A 6,000-nucleotide genomic window follows, 5' to 3' on the forward strand; every position below is an offset into this window, starting at 1 on the left:
CATCTTTGTATGCATGACATTATTTGCAAAAGGTAGGAAGACAGTTAAAATGACATTTCCCTTTCCCTAAAGAAGCTTATGTACAGACTCATATGACATTGATGTAAATGTGTACACTTACATGGAAAGGGGCAATTAACAATGAGTTTTGCAGTTCTAATTTCTGCCTCCCTTATAGCTGTGCTTAGTTCCTCACAGGGCCATTTCAACTACTCATTAATTTAACCAACCAATTCCCAACAGAAAAATTAGAAACATGAACATATTATTAACAATTGTGCTTATGAACTAGAAATAAAGCTCAGCTAGAGGAAAGTCGATATTTAAGTGGATTCATTTCAATTCAATAATCTTCTACTTTGTACCAGACATTGGAAATGCAAATACAAAATTGAAAAAGCTCCTGTCCTCAACTAATATATTCCACTAAAAGGAGATAACATGTACACAAATAAATGGATACAAATTTTGTGCAAATTTCAAAATAGTTATTTTTAAAAATGAAAATTAAGTCACAAGATTTTTGAAAGGCAATTAGCCCTTACTGTAGCTATGTGAAGATATAGAAAAGATATTTTTAATGGAAGTATGAATGGCCAAGAACTTAACCCAATCTAGCCTGTTGAATCAGGAAAGGTTTGGTAGAAGAGGTGGCTGAACCATACATTGAAGTCAACTAGGGATACTCTGAGATCAAGGTAAATAAAAAATATGCTCAGAATTGTGAAATGGCATTTCCCAAGAAAATACCAACATTAGAGGTCTGATAAAAAGTGAATACAATCTGTGTTGTGGAGTAAGAAAAAAATTATCCTACTATATCACTCCTTAACTGACTAGAAATATGGGTAGTAAGCAAGATGAATTGTGTTTAGTGATAATAAGCCAATAAGAAGAGGTTCAAATTTGACTTTTGGATACCAAACTTGTCTAACATCATTAAAGGCTGAAATATAGGAGAAGATGAGAGCCACCATAATATGACAAAAGCAGATTTGACTCAGTAGAAGTAGATGATAATCTGGTCTCTGATGTTTTCCAACTGTGTAAACCTGGTGAAATCAACTTCTTTTCTAAAAACATTTCTGAAGATCAGCTTCAGATGCAAGAAAAGAATCATGTTGGTATCATTGAATTCAAAAGGTCAGTGAAATCCTCATGAGCTAAACAAATTTGTGTTGTGATGATAATGATGAGGGTGATAGCATTGATGGTGATGATTAAGGTCTCAAAGATCAGTATGGCTGTTCTCTTACTAAGAGAAACTATAAGGGATTCCCCAACAGAAATCCAAAAAGTAACCCAGTGTCCTCTGTGTTTGTTTAGTCTTTTCAGTTGTTATTGAAATAATGTTTATGACTTCACTGGTATAGGGAATTGATATTCTTAGAGATAAAAGTCCCTCTACCTAACCCATCTTGAAGAATTATCTACCTGAGTTAATGAGATTTCTCCAAATCAAAAGGCCAGCATTGGTCAAAGGCAATAATTAAATCTTGGTCTTCCTAATACTGAGGTCAGTTCTCTATTGATTATACAATTCTGCCTCGAGGTCATGCAAAAATTCTTATAAGGGAGCAAAGGCCAATATGACCAAATACCCTTTCAAATAAAAGCTACAATCATTTGTATGTTGTATTATTTACCTTCAACTGACTTTTATATATAGTTTCACTTAAAAGACCCTTCAAGTTTTAAATAAAATCTTATGAAATTTTCATAAATTATTTGTGAGCACATTTGCCCAACTTGCTGCTCCAGTAAAATCAACCTGGTATTCTCCAGGCACCTTTAAATGTCTCATTTATGTGGTCCCTATTTACAAGGGATTTGTTCCTGAACCTGATTGCTGAGACAACTCTAGTAGACACCACCACTTGGTGATTTGTGACAGATTAGTAAAAAACAGATTTGAAAGAGAAGTTATTATTGATGAGCAACATTAAAATAATGATTAGGAGTCATTTCCATTAAATCACATTATTATTTAATAGTACTATTTGTAAAATATAAGATTTGTTTTTATCCACACATGAGGAAGAAGAAAAAAACACAACTATATCATATTTATAAATACCCATCCAACGTATTGTGGGAATAAATGTGATGGTGTGTGTCCCTTATCATTGGTGCTGTCAGTTCTTTTCACCCTTTTTTGTAGTAAATAGACTGTACTTTTATTTAAGAGATGAGTATACATTGGATACCGTATGTATTTTTAAATCCTGCTTTTACTGATTTTCATGTTGCTTTACTTAGAATTGTAATCATACTTAAGTAAATGCTTGCTCTGTCAAGTAATATTCTGGTTTATTTTGAATGTTCAGACCTAAAAATAGTCCCTTGTTGGGGAAGAGAGCTGTATGTGTCCTAAGAATGAACTACAAAATTGAATGACTCATAGATCTTGAGTTAATCCTAATAAAAAACATTCACTTCTATGGAAATAATTTAGTCAGTCATATACCACAACTTGTTCAGCCATTCCCCAGTTGATGGGCATCTACTTATTTTCCAGTTCTTTGCTACTACAAAAAGAGCTACTACAAACATTTTTGTACATGTGGTTCATTTTCCTTCTTTAAGATTCATTAGGATATAGATCCATTAATGAGACTATTGAGTCAAAGGGTTTGCAGAGTTTGAAGGCTCTTAGACTATAGTTCCAAATTGCTCCTCAGAATGGTTGGGTTGTTTCACAACTCCACCAACAATGCATTAGTGTCTCAGTTTTCCCACATCCCCTCCAATATTTATCATTATCTTTTGCTGTCATCTTAGCCAGTTTGAGAGGTGTCAGGTGGTACCTCAGAGTTGTTTTAATTTGCATTTATCTAATCAATAGTGATTTAGAGCATTTTTCCATATATAACTATAAATGACTAACTTTGTCATCTGAACATTGTTCATATTCTTTGACAATTTATCAATTGAGGATAACATTTTTTATCTTATCTATTGTTTCTAATATGTCTTCATTTTAACTTTCACAATCCTTCAAAGATTCCAACATTAAAATCCACAATATGATTACCTTTTTGACTATGAAATTCAAAGATCTACTCTCTCCCCAGCTTATCCCTAGGCTTTAGAAAAATCTCATGAAATTTAGCTAATCAAAGGATTTGGGATTCTTCAGCTACCAAGAAGTTTCTTCAGTCAGCAACAGCTGACAAGGAATGTTTTCATCCAAAGCCCAGAATAAATTGACCATGGTGAAGAGAGGCAGTTGTAAAATTTTACAAAAAGCTGAACAGAAAAGTTATACCAGAGCAAAGGAGAATGATTTGAGAAACCAAAGGTAAAGGACTGCCAGATGCTATGAATTATTTTTTTTGTAAGTATTCTTTTTTTTTTATTCAATTTTTCCAAATTATCCCCTCCCTCCCTCCACTCCCTCCCCCCGATGACAGGTAATCCCATATATTTTACATGTGTTGCACTATAACCTAGATACAATATATGTGTGTAAATACGATTTTCTTGTTGCACATTAATTATTAACTTCCGAAGGTATATGTAACCTGGGTAGATAGACAGTAGTGCTAACAATTTACATTCACTTCCCAGTGTTCCTTCTCTGGGAATAGTTATTTCTGTCCATCATTGATCAATTGGAAGTGAGTTGGATCTTCTCTATGTTGAAGATTTCCACTTCTATCAGAATACATCCTCATACAGTATTGTTGTTGAAGTGTATAGTGATCTTCTGGTTCTGCTCATTTCACTCAGCAACAGTTGATTTAAGTCTCTCCAAGCCTCTCTGTATTCTTCCTGCTGGTCATTTCTTACAGAGCAATAATATTCCATAACCTTCATATACCACAATTTACCCAACCATTCTCCAATTGATGGATATCCATTCAACTTCCAGTTTCTAGCTACAACAAAAAGAGCTGCCACAAACATTTTGGCACATACAGGTCCCTTTCCACTCTTTAGTATTTCTTTGGGATATAATCCCAATAACAGCAATGCTGGGACAAAGGGTATGCACAGTTTGATAACTTTTGGGGCATAGTTCCAAATTGCTCTCCAGAATGGCTAGATTCTTTCACAACTCCACCAACAATGTATCAGTGTCCCAGTTTTCCCACATCCCCTCCAACATTCATCATTATTTGTTCCTGTCATCTTAGCCAATCTGACAGGTGTGTAGTGGTATCTCAGAGTTGTCTTAATTTCTCTGATCAGTAGTGATTTGGAACACTCTTTCATATGAGTGGAAATAGTTTCAATTTCATCATCTGAGAATTGTCTGTTCATATCCCTTGACCATTTATCAATTGGAGAATGGTTTGGCTTCCTATAAATCAGGGTCAGTTCTCTATATATTTTGGAAATGAGACCTTTGTCAGAACCTTTACTTTTAAAAATATTTTCCCAATTTGTTACTTACCTTCTAATCTTGTTTGCATTAGTATTGTTTGTACAGAAACTTTTTAGTTTGATGTAATCAAAATCTTGTATTTTGTGATCAATAATGATCTCTAGTTCTCCTCTGGTCATAAATTCCTTCCTCCTCCACAGGTCTGATATGTAGACTATTCTCTGTTCCTCTAATCTATTTATGATCTCCTTTATGCCTAAATCATGGACCCATTTTGATCTTAACTTGGTATATAGTGTTAAGTGTGGATCCATATCTAATTTCTGCCATACTAATTTCCAGTTTTCCCAACAGTTTCTTCCGAATAATGAATTTTTATCCCTAATGTTGGTATCTTTGAGTTTGTCAAAGATTGGATTGCTAGAGATGTACCTTTTTTTGTCCTTTGTATCTAATCTGTTCCGCTGATCTACCGTTCTATTTCTTAGCCAGTACCAAATGGTTTTGGTGACTGCTGCTATATAATATAGCTTTAGATCAGGTACACTTAGACCACCTTCCTCTGACTTTTTTTTCATTAGTTCCCTTGCAATTCTCGACCTTTTATTCTTCCATATGAATTTTGTTGTTATTTTTCTAGGTCATTAAAATAGTTACTTGGGAGTCTAATTGGTATAGCACTAAATAAATAGATTAGTTTGGGGAGTATTGTCATCTTTATTATATTCGCTCGGCCTATCCAAGAGCACTGAATGTCTTTCCAATTATTTATATCTGACTTTATTTTTATGGCAAGTGTTTTGTAATTTTTCTCATATAATTCCTGACTATTCATTGGTAGATGGATTCCCAAATACTTTATACTCTCAACATTTGTTGGAATGGAATTTCTCTTTGTATCTCTTGCTGTTGCATTTTGTTGGCGATATATAAGAATGCTGAGGATTTATGTGGATTTATTTTGTATCCTGCCACTTTGCTAAAATTCTGAATTATTTCTAATAGCTTTTTCGCAGAGTCTTTGGGGTTCTCTAAGTATACCATCATGTGATCTCCAAAGAGTGATAGTTTGATTTCCTCATTTCCTACTCTAATTCCTTCAATCTCTGTCTCGGCTCTTATTGCCGAGGCTAGCGTTTCTAGTACTATATTGAATAGTAATGGTGATAGTGGGCAAACTTGTTTCACTCCTGATCTTACTGGGAAAGTTTGCAGTTTATTTCTATTGCATATTATGCTTACTGAAGGTCTTAAATATATGCTCCTGATTATTCTAAGGAATAATCCATTTATTCCTATACTCTCAAGAGTTTTTAGTAGGAATGGATGTTGGATTTTGTCAAATGCTTTTTCTGCATCTATTGAGATGATCATATGGTTTTTATTAATTTGATTATTAATATGGTCAATTATACTAATAGTTTTCCTAATATTAAACCAGCCCTGCATTCCTGATATGAATCCTACTTGATCAGAGTATATTATCCTGGGGATGATTTTCTGAAGTCTTTTTGCTAATATCTTATTTAAGATTTTAGCATCAATATTGATTAAGGAAATTGGTCTATAATTTTCTTTGTCAGTTTTCAATCGACCTGGTTTAGGTATCAGTACCATGTCTGTGTCATAAAAGGAGTTTGGTAGGACTCCTTCATTCCCTATTTTTTCAA

This window comes from Sminthopsis crassicaudata, chromosome 3 (assembly GCF_048593235.1).
Source record: "Sminthopsis crassicaudata isolate SCR6 chromosome 3, ASM4859323v1, whole genome shotgun sequence".
Taxonomy (NCBI): Eukaryota; Metazoa; Chordata; class Mammalia; order Dasyuromorphia; family Dasyuridae; genus Sminthopsis; species Sminthopsis crassicaudata.